This window comes from Dasypus novemcinctus, chromosome 4 (assembly GCF_030445035.2).
Source record: "Dasypus novemcinctus isolate mDasNov1 chromosome 4, mDasNov1.1.hap2, whole genome shotgun sequence".
NCBI classification, from domain to species: Eukaryota; Metazoa; Chordata; class Mammalia; order Cingulata; family Dasypodidae; genus Dasypus; species Dasypus novemcinctus.
In genome coordinates this window covers 132,223,189-132,242,285 of record NC_080676.1, presented here as the reverse complement: position 1 = coordinate 132,242,285, position 19,097 = coordinate 132,223,189, and the positions used below count along the sequence as shown (strand labels likewise).

Below are 19,097 nucleotides of genomic sequence, written 5' to 3'. Positions count from 1 at the left end.
AAAACTCACTTGATCACAGCATCACAAAGTAAGTTAGATAATCCCTTCACTTCTATTTTTTTAAAAAGTTTAAGCAGGTTTGGTGTTAGCTCTTTCTGGACTGATTGCTGGAATTCACCAGCAATTCAGATGGTGAAGCCATCTGGTGCTGGGCTTTTCTTGGTTGCAAGGTTTTGATGACTAATTCAGTCTCACTACTTGTGATTGATCTGTTGAGTGCTTCTGGCTGCCAGTCTTTTGGTCATCTAGACTTGAATCCACTTCTTGCCTTCTGCTCTGCTCTGTATCTTAGAGTATCTGAAATTTTAGAGTGCATTTCCCAGGCACAGCTGGATCTTCACTGAGTGGTCAAAGAGTGAGGTGGTAGATTGAATTATGTTCCCCTAACAAAAGATATGTACTTAATCCTAATCTGCCTCCTGTGGATATGAGCCAATTATAAATAGGATATTTTTAGTTAAATCTTAGTCTACCTGAATCAGGGTAAACCTTAATCTGTATTACTGGAGGCCTTATAAAGAAAAGTCAGAAAAGGTTGTAGAGAGAAGCCAGAAGTTATCTGAAACTGAAAGGGCATACACAAGGAATTAGAGATGACCATGTGATGGGAGGCAGAGTTGCAAGCCAAGGAACCCCAAGGAGTGCAGCAAGCCAGCACCAGAATACTTCAGACTTTGGAGGACAAAGCATGACCTTGCAGATGCCTTGATTTTATACTCCTAGACCTCAAAACTATGAGTCAATATAATTCTTATTGTTTAGGCAACACATTTTAAGTTATTTGTCATAGCAGCCTGGTAAACTACAGGAAGCATTGAAAAAAAAACGGAAGATGAAAGAATTGGAAAGCTCTGACCTACTCAGGAAGAATTTTTAGAAATAGCTGCCTCTCTTCCATGTCAAGCTTCTGCTTGACAGCTTAGCTTCTGGTTTCTAGTGTGCCAGAACCTGGCTCAAAAGAGCAGATTCTATGCATGACTTCTAAACTCTGCATTTAATGACAGGTTGGTATCTTGAAATTAGTAATGGCAGGATATTTACACCACAGAAATTGGCAAACAGAGAGCTTGTACTGGATGTTAAACATTAACCATTACATCACTGGTTCTAGTAAGCTTACTCATTTGAAGTTCCTTCAGACTCAAGATGTAGGAGTTGGCTTTCTGTTCTCTTTCTCTCACTGTCTTCAATTCTTTCTTTCTCTGTGTAATGAATTACCTTAAAAACGTTCTCTCCTAGAATATCTAAAGTAGTTTCTCTTTTTCGGCTGGAATTCTGACTAATACAGTAAGACATTATTGTATATTCAGAGAAAGATCTTCAGAAGAAAGAATATACTTACATTTTTTAAAAAGAAAATTGTCATAACTTAGTAATAGGATGAGAAGACAAGGAAAAGGCACGATACAGTACCATGTCCAGATTTTTGGTATGGAAATGTAGGTAGGTAATGGTGCCATTTATTAAGGGCAGAAGCCGAGGCAAAGGATCAGGTTGGGGTAGGGGGTGTTAAATTTGAGGTTCCTGTGGGTATCCAAGGATAGATGACCTATAAAATTCGATGGAATCCAGAACACAGAAGGGATATCTTCCCCTGAAACCCTCCTCTTTAGTTTCACCTCTCAGTTGACCTCTACCAGTGACCTAAGTAGTTGATCACATCTCTGTTCTGAACTTTCAAATTGCAACTCCAGGTTTCATTTATATATACTCAATTATCCCCATTTATTAAAAATCTTCCTCCTTAAAGTCCACATCTCCAACAAACTTCTGCTAAATCTCTCTATACACTTGCATGAGTAATCTCATTTCCACATGAGTAATTTCCACTTATTCCTCTACCACTTCTCCTCAAACCTGGCTTCCACCCCCTCTGTTCTGAAACTGATATTGGCAAACACAACAATGACTTGCTTATTTCTGAATCCAATGGGTTCTCAGCTCTGAGGTGGCTAGAGGTGATATATTCTGATGAGTGGCCAGTACATATTAGATATTTAGGAGATGGGAGTTATTGTTATTATGGTTGGGCTGAATTAACTTTTTAAATGTTATTGCTAAATTAATTTTTTCCCAAGAGGGATTGTCATTATGAATCATCACTTTGTATGATCATTTGATTTTTTAATGGATTTTTGTTTCTAATTTATCAACATCAAAACAACTAGTGAATTCAGTGGTTAACAATCATTCACATTCATTACTTAACTTCCTATGGAAGGACTAAAATTACAAACCCCATAAAAATTGTTTGACTGAAATTTTCACCTTTCAACTAGTTGTTTGCTTCAATACATAGAGCCTCAAACAATGAAAATTGCCTTATGGGAATGATAATTTAAAGCATTCACCTCAAAACCTTCTGTCTTTTCCTTCTGTACCCACAAATAGCTAGTAATCTTTAGTTAGAAGGAGAAATGAAGAATAAAGGTCATTTTCCAAGTGTCATATTTGATTTACAGTTTAGTAGTTGCAAAGAATTGCAAAGAATTAGTGGTAAATTCATATTTCAATAGTTCACAACATGGCTATAATGATGAACACTATCTTAAATCATATCTTTGCCTAAGTGTAAAAGGAAACATGTTTTAATAGAACAATGTGACCTAACCTTTCGGTCTCTTTCAGAGAAAATAACCAAATCTACAAATGAGGTGTGATACTCTGTCTTTTATTGTTTTTATTTTGCTTTTGAAACAGCAGTTCTTTATATGTACTCTTTGAATATTGAAAGCAAGCTCTGCCATGGTGTGTGTTTGTGATCATGTGTGCTCAACAGTCCTAATTACAACTGATAAACTTCATTCTCTGAAGCAGAAATACCACAAAGCACTCTTGAAATTGTTAATAAACTAGTTTTGTCTGTAATACCAGTGGTTGGACTGAATGAATGTACAGGGGTCATTTAAGGCAGGGGTTCTTAATAAGGGGTCAATGAGCTTGAAATGAAACTCAAAAAGACATTATTTTTGTGGGGCCGTTTTGGTACAGCTGGGGTATATTTATTAAGTAATATACAGTAGAATGTGGACTGACTAAGGAGTCCATGGTTTTCATCTGACTGGCGAAGGGGTCTGTGGAGCAAAAAAGGTTAAGAACCCCTGATTTAAGAATAAACTTAATGCAGTACTTTTAATTAGAAGATTATGATGAGTAATAAAGATGATTAAATGATCAGTCTCTGATTCCAAATGAAACCTTGAAGGTGATAAAATTCCATGATCGGATAATTGCAGGTATAATTCCATATTAGTTTTAAATAAATAAATTATCTATTATTTTAAATAAGTAAAGAGAAAAAAGGAGACATAGGGATGTCATGTCTTTCTGAAATGCTTACCCATAATCTCTTCTTCATTACTTGGAAAAGCACTAAAGAAAATAAAATATAGTGCTTATGTAATCTGTCATAATGCATTGACATATTGAGTAAGAAAGTTCAGAAGAAAGAAGCATTTTTAAATTTAAAATGAAATTTATGTGTTCTTATTATATCTTTTTTCATATTGTTCTCATTATTCCTTTTTACCTTTTTTCACGTAATTTACCTTAAAGTCACTGAACAGGAATTAGGCTATAACTAACTGTAGGATCAAAATGCAAAAAAAAAGAAAAGAAAAGAAAAAGAAAAAAAATACCAAATAAGCATAGAAAAGAAAAAAGAATCAGCACATAACTAAAAATATACACAAAAAATAAATATTTAGATAGTTTTAATGATCTTTTGGAAGGCTTATAAAATTTTCATGCATTGTTGACTAATGTCAAGCTTAATTTGATAATTTCTCCTTTTTAACACTGGTTTAGAGAATCTACCATACGTGACCTTTTCTGACACATGGGCACTATTTCCGCAGGTCAAGTGCATCCATTCTATTATGGAATTTATGTGATTTAGGCTAAGAACAGAGCCTTACTCAAAGCAGTGTATGTCACAAGGTTTTTTTTAAGGATACATGCATAGGAATCCAGAAAATGTTGAACCATTTGACCAAAGAATCTTGGGAAATCTGCAAGGACTGAGAAATATAGTGTAGGAACCGATGCTTTCTTTACCTTCATTATTTTCAAATAACCTTTAATTTTGTATAGCAGACATCAGCGACTTGAACCATCTTTCATCTCCCAAAGTGTCTTCTGAAGATTGACTAATTAGTGAGTCCTTTCTTTCCCTCCTCCATTCTTCTCTCCTTTACTTCCTTTCTTCTTTCTTTCTCTGGTTCTGACACTTAGATATAGCCTCAAGGGTTTTTGTGATGATTAAATGAGTTAATACAGTCATAATACTCAGAATATTGCCTATCACAAGACAAGAGCTTAAAAGTATTACTATTATTATTCTTCACCATTTTTCCTTCTTTCTTTTTGGTTTTAATTTGATGAGAAATAAAAACTTTAAATGAATACAGAATATGTAGAGTAAAATGTGAAATTTCCCTTTCCCAGCCTTCCACTGACACTTCCCTTTGCAGAGATATCTTTGCCAAGACACTCCCTTTCACAGTTTGACAGTTATAATTTTAGTGCTTGTCTAGAAATTTACGCCATTTGTGTCAAGTCATACACCCACACACGTATACACATGTATTTTTAATATAAATAGGACCATGTAATTTGTATTCTTTCAGTCACATCAATATATCTTAGATCTTTCCATGCTGATACATACAGTTCTACCACATAACATTTGCTTGATTAATTAATCAAGCAAACATGCATTTATTAATTAAAAGACACTGTGCTAGGCTCTGGGCATTTGGTAATAATCTATAGATGAATTCCTTGCCCACAATGCTCAGAATATTGTCTGAGCTCTATTTTAGATGGTGTTCCTGTCCTCAAGATGCTTTTACTCTTATAAGGAGAGAGGACAAATACATGGATGTTTTGATCTAGGGGATGAAATAGATAATAAAAAAAATCCTACTTGATATTTAATATAATGTCAAGAGTTGGTAAATTCCATGAAGAAAAATAAAGATGTATAAAGTGTAGCGATGGTTAATGAATAAAGTCTGGATGGTCAAGAAAGACCTCTGGAGGGTGACATTAAGCAAATATTCTCAAGTGAATGAAACTAGCTATGCGGATATCTGGAGAAAGAATAATATGAGCAGAGGAATAAGAAGCACAAAAAAAGCAGGTGATTTTCAAAACAGAGTGAGGAGGAGATAGAAGATGAGTTTGGGGTGGCAGGGACAAGATAACAAAGGACTGTGAATCATTCATTCCTTGAGTCTCTTGCTACAGTATGGGTATGACATAATTTATTTAACAATTCTTTCTAAATGAGGGAAGTGTTTCAAGTGTTTATGTATTTTTAATGATTATGACAATGGACAGCCTCATCCCATCAGTTTGCGCAATGTGAATATTTCTGCAAGTTGTACTCCTGCAATGGAATAATTCTTTTGCATTATTTGAAAGGTGAGCACAATGTAGATGTTGATAGTGTCATATTGCCTTTCAAAAAAAAAGCATAAAAATTTACATTCTCACCAATGGATTATGGAAGTGACCATTTCCCTTTATTCATTCCAATATTGGATATTATCACCCTTTTATTTTTTAAAAACAATATACTGTATTAAAATCTCTCTTTTTTTTGGTTTCAGTTTTCATTTTCATGATTACTAATGAGGCTGAATATCATTTCATGTTTCATAGCTTTGTGAATGCTATGAAACTTAGAAATATTTTTCTGATGTGAATAGCCTAATGATCATCTTTTCATTCCAGAACATGTCTCTGGCCAGGGTTAGGATTGGCTGCCTTTGAATCAATTGCCCAACTTTGGTACAATCAACTGTGCCTAGAAAACTGGGATTATATACATACAAAACTGCTCTCTGAGGCTGTCTTTCTACATGGGCTGTAGCTAGAGCCTGATTACCTATAAACTGCTATGGGCAAAGCAATTACCCTGACTAATGTTCAGTGCAATTAGAAGCCAAGAGAAATTAGGAAAGCAACCCAATATTTATTGAGCACACATTAGAAGTAAAGAGCTCTATTTTAGATGTTATGAGGGACAGAAAGTTACACAAGACAGTGTCGCTGTCCTCAAGATACTTGTAATCTTATAAGGAAAGATGACAAGGACACAACTAATTATAATTCAGAACAGAATGTAAATTCCCCAAGAATGACACAAACTAAATGATAACGTAATTCTGTGAGAAAGAAAAATCAGAAGTGGGAACACTGCTAAGATTTAATGGTAGCAGTGTGTTTTCCCTAGATTTTGAAAGAGTGTAGGATGTTTATAAGTGGTTACTTTGTTCCTGTTAAAAATAATTTCATGCTAATACACAGTAAAAAAGTAAAAGAAGTAAAAAAGAGCTGTAGTCCCACCACCAAGAGAAAAGCACTTTATTTTTGAGCTAATCACTTTTAATATTTTTAAGAAGATACAACAAGATGTGTGTGCATGTTTTAATTCATATGAATATACATAGACAATTTTACATAAATGGGGGTTTTTCATGGGCAGGAATCTCATTAGTGTTTGTTCCATCAGCTCGTTGCTGGTGCTCAGCAAATATCTGTTGAATTAATGAATGTTCTATAACTTGCTCTTTCTATGTTAATAAAGATATGTCTAGCTTATCGTGTTTATTGGCCACATAGTATTTCATTACATGTATAATTTACTTAACCAGGCTCCCATGGATGAAATTTAAATTTATTTGCAGTTTCATTTTATTTTAAATAAAAACTGGTAAGAATAATCTTGGGCTAAAACTGTTTCATAATTATGTTATTATCTCCTTAGGGTTAATTTTTAGAAATGACTTCTCCTGCTAAAGACAAAAGTATATTTTAAACAATTATGATGCATATAGTCAAATTGTCCTCCTGACTGGCATCAAGACACGGCCACACATAATTCCATACACTAACCGAAACCTGATTTTGTTTTTGTGATGGAAGCAGAGGTGAGAAATTCCAGTTGTTGTTTCTTGTGCATGTAAAGTGGGGTGAGGATGGGAGTGGGCATATTTTTAACAAACACCATTTGAGATTAATTTATTTGGTCTGGTTTGGAGGACCAGAACTCCTTCTATTTTTATATCTTTTAAGTATTTGCCAAATATGTATTATGAGTTTTTACTCTTGGAAGCCAGTCTCTACTGGTTCAGTATTCCTTAAACAAGAGTCAAAATTAGATATGCAAATGCAGAGTGTTCACATAATGAACAGGGATTTGAGTTTGAATTCTTATCTCTTTCTCTGTGAGGGCTATGCTGAGTTATAGGATCTTAGTAGGTTACTAACCTGCATAAGTCATTCAACCATTTATCACAGTGTAACTGTAATCATGAGCCAGTTTTTAGCTACTCTGGAAGAATTTTCAGTGAATGACTGTGCCAGTTAGTAAGCTATTGTTTCTTAGCTCTAAACCGTCCCATCCCTTACCACACTCAGCTAAGATGGAGGTGAAGAAGGACAACCACCACACCATGGAGCCTAGAGTGATTACAACTGAAAATGGGAGGATTGCATCCAGCATCCAGGTGGAATCTGAGCCTCCTCTTGACATAAAGGTGCAATGGACACAACCAATCCAGTGTCCACATAGAAGAGGTGGCATTGGATTGGGAAAAGTGGACATAATGGACAAAGGGTATGGGGAAAGGCAGGAAGAGATGAGAGGTGGAGGCGTCTTCGGGACATGGAGCTGCCCTGGATGGTGCTTCAGAGGTAATCACCGGACATTGTAAATCCTCACAGGGCCTACATGATGGAATAGAGGAGAGTATGGGCCATGATGTGAACCAATGTATATGAGGTGCAGAGGTGCCCAAAGATGTACTTACCAAATCCAATGGATGTGTCATGATGATGGGAACGAGTGTTGTTGGGGGGGGGGGAGAGGGGGGGTGGGGGGGTGGGGTTGAATGGGACCTCACATATATATTTTTAATGTAATATTATTACAAAGTCAATAAAAAAATAAAAAAATTAATAAAAAAAAAAAAAAAAAAAAAAAAAAGACAGACAATAGCTGTACTCTCCAAAGAGAGTAAAATCAAAAGGACCTTGACATAAAAGCCATTAAGTCCCTCATGAACAGCAGCCTTCATCCCTGGATTTTGAGGGAGGACCCTAAACCTCTGATCAACATGGTATTAGGGGAAGCGGACTTGGCCCAGTGGTTAGAGCGTCCGTCTACCACATGGGAGATCCGCAGTTCAAACCCTGGGCCTCCTTGACCCATGTGGAGCTGGCCCACATGCAGTACTGATGCACGCAAGGAGTGCCCTGCCATGCAGGGCTGTCCCCGCATAGGGGAGCCCCACGCGCAAGGAGTACGCCCTGTAAGGATAGCCGCCCAGCACAAAAGAAAGTGCAGCCTGCCCAGGAATGGCGCCACACACATCGAGAGCTGACAGAACAAGATGACGCAACAAAAAGAAACACAGATTCCCATGCCGCTGACAACAACAGAAGCAGACAAAGAAGAACACACAGCAAATAGACAAAGAGAACAGACAACCGGGGGGGGGGGGGGGGAGGGAAGAGAAATAAAATAAATAAATAAATCTTTAAAAACAAAAAAAAAAACAAAAAAAAAAACAAAAAAAAAATAAACCGTCCCATCCGTCCTCTGTATTATGTGTTGAAGTCAGCTCTGCAAACCTCATTTCTGCTTTGCCAGCTGACTCCCTGTTAGGTTCTGCCAAGAGGGTCCACAAGAGGGAGACTTTAAGACTTGAGGAGAAAGAAGGGACTTGCTTCTTTCTGTTTACTGCCTTTGGACTTCCTGTCTGCTTCTAGTTCCTGTCAGCATCATCTTGGCAAAGTTTCTTCACCAGATAACAGCAGTTCTTCCCTGTGTAGCAGAGGCTGAGTCCATGTGCACTTTTCAAAACATGTAGAACCAGCATTACTAGACTCCCCCTCACAGTCACCAGTAGCAGCCAGTGTCTCCTCCTGTGTGATTGGGTCCCAACCTCTTGGGACCTTTCCTCCAAGCTCAGAGATTCCAGCACTTGCTGAGGGGCTGAACTATTACCCCCTCCTCAAAGGTCTAAGCTTCAGGTCTGCAGGACCCATCCTCTGTGTTTCTAAATTTTAATAATTCCAACAGCTTCCCTTTGCTAGCTCCTCCCTGCAGTTTCTGCCACCATGATAACTTAGTGTTCACTTTTTACCCTTTCGGTTACTTAGTCCACAAATTTATACCTAACCGAAAATTCTTTATACTAAATTCTTCTGTTCAGTAACTGGTGTGGTTTCTGTCTCCTTACTGGAGCCTACCTGAGACAATGGTCACAGTAGAACAGTGGGAGTATGCACTGAGTCCTTGATGAAACCAAGTTTTGTACTTTAAAAGAACAAACATTGCTAATATACACTCACTCAACATAAATGACTCCCTAGAAGGAGTCTTTGATTCAAAAGGATGAGGAAAACCAAGGGGTGAAGCAGATAATTAACCAGTACGGTTCATAAAATGCATCCACAGAGCATTGCTCACCATTGGGAGACTCTTGATATCTATTTGCATTTTCCCTCCAATGTCATAAAGTCACATTTCTGCAGCACTAGCAGGATGGATTTTCATGATGGAATCTGGCTAATAGTGGTTGTTTACAGGCCAGGTTATTTCAGTGACCAGAGGTTATTCTAGCAGGTCCAATTACATATGGAGAATATCTCTGGAAACTCCTATTTGGGGGAACTCAGGGAAATATCATTGTGGTGTCCCTTTGAAATGGGCCTATTTGGATCCTGTGATTGAGTTTGAGATTTCAGAATTTACAGCATTGAGATAAAGTCCCAATATCCCAATGTGCAGTGACTAGGGACATAACAGATTTTTCTCTTTTGAACCTTGTTTTCTCTAAAATGTTATACTTCTATGATTTTAAGTTATTCATCAAAACTCAACTATGTTAAATAAACAATAAGAGCCAAGCTCATAGTGGTCTGAGAAATCAAAATGACTGCAGAATAATTTTTAACCTCATTCTAGGGAAACAATTAAGTTGACTTATTTATAGTTACAATCCCTTTTGTCCAATTAGCTCAAGGTTCTATCCATTCAACTGTAACCATTTAGAAGTAAACACTCTCAGATTTCCTAAGATATTGCTCATTTTGAATATAATTTCATCTAACTTTGTAAAATTGTCACTACAATATTTCAAATATGTATTTTTCCATTTCTTAAATGTAGATGCAAACAGAGCAGCATCAAGAGCATTTATGTCCCAGTAGGCTTTTCAGTATGTATCAATTTTTCATATAAGCTGGGTTTAGGGGCTTTATGTAGCTAATCACATCAACTCTGAATAATTATAATTTTGTTTTCTTTCCTATGATGCTTTTCTATTTATTTCCTCAGGTCTAGTATTTCCAATGCAATATTGAATAGAAATGGTGAGAGCAGTATTGTCATCTCATACCTGATTTTATAGGGGATATTTTTAAAGTTTCACCATTGAATATAATACCTGCTACAGTTTTTGGTAAATAGCCTATATACCAGTCAGTATTTAGTGCAGAAAATAGACATCACTTTAGATATCCCAAGAAGGGAGAAATTTATAGGTATTTGAAAAATCATTGGAAGGACTAGAGTATTGTGAGAATGACACTGTGATTTTTTCTCAAGGTCACTCGCAACAGGTGTCAGTAAATTCTCAGCTACTTCTATCACTACTGCCTTGGCTGTGGATATACCTTACACCACAAATCTGGTATTAAAAAGGAGAATAATAAATATTACGACTACAAATCTTGTTGGCTCTTGCTTGTCAGTCATCTCTGCCAAAGGAAAATGACCTCTGCTCTTAAATCAGACACAGTCCAGTAAGGAGCCAAAAACCACACTAGTTATTTAACAGATTGAATTTAATAGAAAGATTTTAAAATGGTAAATTTACTAATCATGTAAGTCAAAAGGCAAAAAGAAACACTAAAACCTTAAATTATGTAAATAGTGATTGCAGGAAGCAGTGACCACTCCTAAGTCTGGGTGAACAAAGGAAAGAGTTTGGAATTACTAAAATTTAGAAGCTTGGAATAAGGGAATTGTGGAGGTGAAACTTGGATATCTGAGAAGTTTGGCTGGTCTTACTTTCTCGGAAGAGGATATAATGAGGTTATTTCTACAAATACTGAGAAAACTCTTAATTGGATTCAACTGCAGTCAAGGGAATACTCCCAGCTGGGGTGAACAAACATCAGCAGGATGATTGTGCAGGAAAGAGTTAATATAGCTGTCTTGATGTTGCTGTTTGAAGGGCTTGCTTGTGGGGCTGGCCATTGGCTGGCATTTGAAAACTTAACTATGGAATGTTCCCTGTATTACTAAATAATAATACTGTTTTGTATGCCTTGGTCACTGAACCCTGCTGTACCAACTTGTCTGGACTATTTGTGCAAACAATGTGATTTATGCTAAACACCTGCTTCCCTTCTGGGAGTCTTGAACTTTGGTATTTATTACTGGTTGTGCAGGGAGAAAGTGTCTATGTGACTAACCCTCAGTGAAACTCCTGGACTTCTAAGTCTTTTGTGGGTTTCCTTGGGCAAAAAATCATAGCACATGTAATGCTGAATTTTGTTGCTAGAAGCAGTATGTTCTTTCCAGTACCCTATAAATCACACCTAGGGGTTAAAACTTTGGAAACCTGAGCCTGTATTCAGACTCTATCTGATGTCTTTTTCTCTTCTGGTCCTGCCTATGAAACCAGATGAAATCTCCTATAAAACTGCCCAGATTCTGTTGTTTTGTTTGTTTGTTTGTTTTAATTTTTTTTTCAGGGTGGATATGGGAATGGATCTTTAACTATTAAATTATATTCTTTCAGGGTTAAATCTCAGTTAGGTTTCCTATTTCTTCTGTCATTTTCTAGCAAATTATTCATCTACTCTATGCATTATATTTCTTCCTATTTATTAAGGTATAATTTGCCTACAATAAAATTCACCAATTTTAAGTGTATAATTTTTTGCATTTTGAAAAATATATACAGTGGTTCAATTACCACTGACAATCATGTTATGGATTGACTTGGTTCCCCTCAAAAGATATGCTCAAGTGCTAACCCCTGGTCCAATGAATATAATCCTATTTGAAAATAGGATTTCTGAAGACATGAGTAGTTAAAATGAGGCCAAATTTGTGTCCTTATAAGGAGAGATAATTTGCGCACAGTAAGGAGAAGACAGACAGCGGTAGAAAGAGAAGACAGCCATGTAAGGCAGAGATTGAGTTATGCCATGGATTGTGGTAAACCTCTGCCAGAATCCTGCAAAATCCTACCTCAATTTTGGACTTCAGTAAGACTATAAATATTCTGATATATTTATCCTTTTATCACTATCCTTTTATCACTATCTTATCTCTTGTTATAATCTTTGTATTGACGTCTAAGTTCTCTGATATTATCATAGTTACTCTATCTTTCCTATGCTTACTGCTTTCATCATATATGGTTTGCAAGTATTTTATTGTCAGTGGACTTGTGTTTTTTATTTAAAAGTGCATCTCTTGTAAACAACATATAGTGTTTCTTGCTTTAAAAAAATCTGGTCTAATAATCTCTGCCTTTTGATTGGAGTATTTAATCCATTTATACTTAATGATATTGCAGATTTTGTTCTGTTTAGGGCTACTTTGTGGCATTTGTTTTGCTTTATTTTGTTTTGTTTTATTTATTTGTCTGAAGAGGTTTTTTTATGGTCATCTTTATTTTTCTTTGTATTAATTAAGTAGTTTTAATACTCCATTTTAATTTCTTCTATTATCTTTATAACTATATCCCTTTGCACTTTTAAAAATAGTTGCTCTATGGATCACAATATACATCTGAAAAGTGGACCAATTACTCAGAGTTAATGTTGAATTGCTTTAGGCAAATTATAGGAAACTTGCAATGGAATATTTTTATTGCCCTTCTTCCAATCCTAGTGCTATTGTTGTCACAGATGTTTCATTTATTATGACATTATAAACACATACTTGCAATGATACATGTTTGCTTTAAAAATTCACATATATTTTAAATTAAGAGAAGAAAAGAAAACATTTTTACCTACATATATATTTTCTGTTACTCTTTATTTCTTACCATGGGTCTGAGTAGCCATCTAGTGTCATTTCTCTTCATACTGAAAAACTTCCTTTAGCATTTATTCTTTATTTGGCTTTCATCTTTGTAGGATAATTTTGCTAGGATATATAATTCTCAGCTGACAGATTTTTTTTCCGTCAGCACTTTCAATATACCTTTCCAAGCTCTTCTGTATTTCTTGGATGCGGCGGCTTGCTCGGTCGGTAGAGGTGGGGTCTGGCTGCGGACGAGGGGTCGGTCCAGCTCTGGACGAGGGGTCGGTCCCGCTTGGGACGAGGGGTCGGTCCAGCAGCAGACGAGGGATCGGTCTCACAAGGGGTTGCACGGTTCGGCTGACGGGGTCGCCCAGCAAAGCCAGCGACGAAGGGGTCGCCCGGAGAAGCAGGCGACGAACTGGGGACAAGGGAGGCCAGGCCCTTGTCGAGGGCTCTCAGGACTGGAGGGCGCACGGCAGAAGAACTACCGCAGAGACAAGGTAAACACGCAAGTCCACTTTATTGAGGGAGAGGCAACAGTTTTATAGGGGCTGGGGAAGGCTGATTGGTCGAAGCCACGCCCTGTTCTGATTGGTTGCCGGCGAAAGGTCAGTGGGCGGTACTGGACGGGGGAGGGGTGGTGATTAGGGATTGGCTGTCGCTGTTGCTGGGGGAAGGGGCAGGGTTTAGGGATTGGTGGCTGCTGTTGCTGGGGTGGAGGGCAGACTTGAGTTTCCCACCCATGCCTGGCTGTTGCTGCTGTCGGGAGGGGAGAGGAAGGGAAAAGGGCAGACTGGATTTTTCCGTCCACGCCTGGCTGTTGCTGCTGTTGGGGGGAGGGAAAAGGGCAGACTGGAATTTTCCGCCCTGCGCCTGTGCAGGGAGAAAGAAGAAGAAGGGTGCCGCCCCACAGGCATCGTGTGGCGCCATCCGGGAGGAAGGGCAGCCGCGGAAGCATGGCTGCCGAGAAGGGGAGACCCGAGGGCACTCTGCGCCCATGCCGAGCTCCCTTCAGGGGTGGCGGTGAGTCCGACCAGCCACCCTATTATGGGGGCAGTGGCTTGGCCTGCCGCGGCTGCTCCTCCGCCAGGCCAGCAAACCACACTTCAGCCCGAGGGGTGACCGCATTTGGAGACTGCTAGAGAATTCCACGACACCACAGGCCTCAGTTCACTCATATTCCTTTTTTAGGGAAATTTTGTGTACAATAAAGCAAGTTGTAAACACAAACCAACCTAGCTTCTAGCTCAATATAATATAATACTAATTAAATACAAAAAGGAGAATGATAGGGATACAAACTTTGGCAAGAAAACCTAATGAGCATTAGCCTTAAAACCCTAGTAAGTGGGAAAATTTAATGTCAGAAATTCATGTAGTAGTACTGTATTTCTTGGCAACAGATGCACAGTGTCAGAAAATTCATCACTTCTATGGCACTAATAAGTGAAAGACTTCTGAATATGTTAAACATTGAAATTTTGACAAGTTAAATATTTTTTTAAGAGCCTGGTTTTCTGTGGCTCTGTCTTTATATTTCTTATGATAGAATATTGGATCACATTTCCAATATAAGATAAGGACTAATTTTTAGGAAATTTTAGTTTCATATTCCATCATTGTATCTTTGGATTTCTAAAGAGAAAGGGACATTTTGTTTTAAAAAAATGGTTTATTGTGCAAGCTTTTTCTGTATGAAGAAGAGAAACTTGTTTAACTTAATTATTTTACACAGTCTAATTTTTATAATGAAATAAGCATATAGTTAAATTGTGTTGCTAAAAACAAAATAAATCTGAAATTATAAATTAAATATGAAAATGAATAAGCAGAAGATAGTAATATAATTTATGTAAACATTTAATTTTTAGTTAACTTGCAGTATAGAACTTAATTTTATTTCTTAAGATCAAATTTATATTCAGGGCCAGTTGCTACATTTAAAGATACGCTCCATTTAATTTTTGCTTAAAGACTTTGAGTGGCTTATAATATGAACTAGCTTAAAGCAATTAGCATATTACAAAGACAATACTTTTCATACTCTAGGAGTAATTAAAGTTGTGTTATTTAATCAACTAATTTATTTGAACAAAATTCTTTACAGATTATGAATTTTCTTTTCTAACACTCTTGCAATATTTCTCCTTGTTTTTGGATAGATGGCAGCCAGGCAACTTGCCTCTTTCAAATGGTGGAATAAACTTTTTTTTTTTAAAGATTTAATTTTTTATTCATTTCTCTCCCCTTCCTTCCCTCCCGCCCCCATTGTCTGCTCTCTGTGCCCATTCACTGTGTGTTCTTCTGTATCCTCTTGCATTCTTGTCAGCAGCACTGGGAATCTTTTTGTTGTGTCATCTTGCTGCGTCAGCTCTCCATGTGTGTGGCACCGCTCCTGGACAGGCTGTGCTTTTTTCACGCACGGTGGCTCTCCCTATAGGATGCACTCCTTGCGCGTGGGGCACCCCTACGTGGGTATGTGGGAGACACCCCTGCATGGCATGGCACTACTTGTGCGCATCAGCACTATGCGTGGTCCAGCTCACCACATGGATAAGGAGGCCTTGGATTTGAACCCTGGACCTCCCATGTGGTAAGCAGATGCTTTATTAGTTGAGCCAAATCTGCTTCCCAAGGAAAAAACTCTTTTTGACTCACAGAAATGGAAGAATTCTTCCTTTCACCTTGTCCCTCTGAAAAAAAAAGGGAAAGTATGTTAAAGCTATGGGAAGCAATACATAGAGTCTGATAGACTGATTGGCCCCAAAGCCTTTTGGAAGTGTGATTCTTAGAAATGTGTAGAATTGTTGAGAGTTTTACAAAACGGATTCTTCAAGTGGCTGCAAACTTATTACATACTTCCTTAGATTATTTTCTATTTCCTTGGATGTAAAGTGATTACAAGATAGTCACATGGGTCTGAAACAAAAAAGTTTTCCTGTAAACTGGGCCAGAGATCTGAAAAGAGGAGTTTTTTATAGTGCTTCCTCTTTAATATTACTTTTCATGACCAAACAGTGAGTATTTTAGGCAGAAGTAATTTAGGTACATTATTTTCTGTCAGTTAATAGTTAAAAATGAAAGGAAGAGGGAAGCAGATGGACCTTAAGTGATTGGGTTTCCACCTACCACATAGGAGGTGCTGCATTCAGTTCCTGGGGCCTCCTAGAGAAGGCGAGCTGATGCAATGAGCAGGCATGGTGAGCTGATACAAGATGACTCAACAAACAGACAGAAAGAGAAGGGACACTGAGAGTCAGAACAAACCAGGGAGCTGAGGTGGCTCAAGTTATTGAGTGCCTCTCTTCCACATGGGAGGTTCTGGGTTCAGTTTCCAGTGCCTCCGAAAGAGAAGACAAGGAGACTGTGAGTGCAAACAATGAGGGGCAAGGATAAATATTAAATAAATAAAACACATCTTTAAAAAAAAAACAAAGGAAGGTCATGGAAAATCCAAGTAACTGTATTTGATATGGTCTTCACAAAAAGATGCATAATTGATATGATGCTTGTTGGTTTGGCTGTGACATTGGTTTGGGACCATGGTTCTTGAGTATTCACACTTCAAAGTGGATCTTCCTTTCTGTAATAGTTGAAAGTTAATTACATGAGACTTTTGATTTTTGTTTTCATTCTGTATTTGTTAGTGAAATGCTGTCTTATCTACCCCACCCTCCCAACAGAAATCTCAACCAGGTATGCCATCATTTCCTTCACCCTTCAAGCCAGCTTCACACAAATGTTCCAGGATTCCCTGCCCACTGGCCACTTTGGAATGTGTCCATTGGGTGGAAACCACCTAGGGCTTTTGTGGAGAAAATGGAGGGAGTGAAGGAGCCTCAAGAGCAGCTTATCTGAGGGCCTTGGCCACTTGGTCAGCATAATCTCCTCCTCATCTGGACAGGTTTTGACATGAAATCTTCCTGAGCATAGGTGTTGCACAATTACCAGTGCATTCCCCAGATCCCCTCCAGAATGGAGAATCCCAGATAATTCTTATTGCAATAGGTTGCTGTCAGCCAAGGTGAGCTCGGTGCCATCCAGAAACTTCCTCTCAGAGCAGCCTTCATCCTCGGACTGGTCTCATCCACTTCTAGTAAGAGGGAAGTCAAGTAGTTGTCTAAAACCTTCAGGGCCTTCAGGAGCTCCTCTTCCAGGTTATCAATGACTGCTGGGCTTGAATTCTTGATCAAGGCAGAAAATTGGCAAATATGCACAGACCAGCTGTATTGGATTCAGGGTTTAAAACTACCAGCTTGGGGTACCTGGGAGGGGCAGCACTGCCTCAAGAGATTCCTCAATCTTCTTGAAGTCTGTGTTCACTTTAGTGACATACAGCAGGAATGGGAGCTGTCCTCCTAGACACAGCTTCTGTACCATCTTGGTCTGGCTCTTGGTTCCAGCATTGGTCACCTTGAAGGCAATTCCATTGAGTCAGAACACCGCAAACCATCTCTGGGAGAAGAGACAGTTCCCTGTGTTGGCTGCATCACAGACGGCCTTCATGAACAACTGACCTGTGGTTGTTCTTCAGTCATAGTTGTAATGGGGGCTACATGAGGTATCTTGAGAGCCAGAGAAAGGGCTCATATTGCTGCTAAATACCAACACCTTCCAGACTAGCTGGACGGACATCCTTACCATGACTGGGAATTTGTGGTTTTAAACATCTTTTCCCCGTATATGGACTAATATGTATACTTATGCAAATATTGATGTGGGAGGTAGGTTTCTTTATTATATCAACTGGGACTTAAAGAAATGTGATACAAAATAGGTAACTCTTACCACAAAATTGGTAAATAGGGAAGCCAAATCTGGATAACAAGTAGTGGCTTGGGTAGTAAGTGTTCCTTGAAGAGAGAGAATAAAACGAAGATACTGGAGATGGACATTACACTGTTTTCCCTTGAGCTGGCTAAAAGGGATGTGTAGATAAGGGTAAGTCACCTTAAAAAGGCATGTTGATATCACTCTGTCAAAATTAAGAAAACTGATATATATATATATGTGTGTATATATACACACACAAATACATACACATCTATACATACATATACACATATGCATGTTTGTGTGTGTATATATGTATGTGTACTTGTATACACATTTACTATATCTCTGCTATAACAAATTTAATATTCTCTTTTTAGAATTTTATTTTGGTAATATTGAAGTATATTTGTAAGAGTAAATGCATGGTCTTTGAATGTTTAATAACATTTCAAGTAAACCTCTGACAAAAAAAACTATATCCATATTTTTAAAAATGACAGACTTTTATGGACAGCCACTTTTCATACTTTGGTTACAGAGAGTATTGGAGTTTTAACTAGTGTACATCCTACTAATGTCAATTAAGAGATAAATAGTTTTGAAATCTTGGTATGTAAGAGCTATAGAATTAACATGTGCAAACTCAAGTTTTTAAATGGACTCCCTGCATCACGCAGTTAGTCCCAAAAGGAGACCAAGTAGACAAAGTATTTTTAATCTCTACATATATCTTGCTTTCCTGGCTTAAAACTAATTATTCACTGTGTTCTGCATGTTAGACAGGAGAAGATGAAGGATGTATCAGAATTCACTTTGAAAACATGCACTCAACGTTGCGTATCCAAAAGCTCCCAAGGGATTAAACAATCAGAAAGCCCCACATCATTTGCATTTTAATGGATAAGAATAAGAGTTGAAGCATTTCTTTACACTTAAACTACCATGAAAAAGCTGTGTACTTAATAGTACTGGAGTGGTGAGGAGGGGAGGAAAGGAAGAGGACTCTGTACAACTTAAGGAAAATTTATTTCTTTTACAGAACTGGAGCTGGGCTGATTAAGTCAAGGTACCTCACTCTGCTAGAGACACATTTTCCTAATGAAAAGTACTGTAACTTTAGACCTTTCACATTTTCTATGAATAGATGCCATTACTCATTATCACATTTATTATTACTTGTAAAACAATGAGGTGGCAGCAGGGGAGAAAGGACTAAAATAGAGTTGAAAAAATTGGGTAGTAGCTTAGGTAATTT

General features: G+C 37.8%; 1 long non-coding RNA gene and 1 pseudogene across 1 annotated transcript in view; one reads left to right on the top strand and one right to left on the bottom strand.

Annotated features, from left to right (window-relative positions):
* Positions 1-19,097, top strand: part of LOC131278284 (uncharacterized) — a 140,844-nt gene that overhangs the window by 42,418 nt on the left and 79,329 nt on the right. The window lies entirely within an intron of this gene.
* Positions 16,787-17,604, bottom strand: LOC101429206 (chloride intracellular channel protein 1 pseudogene; annotated as a pseudogene).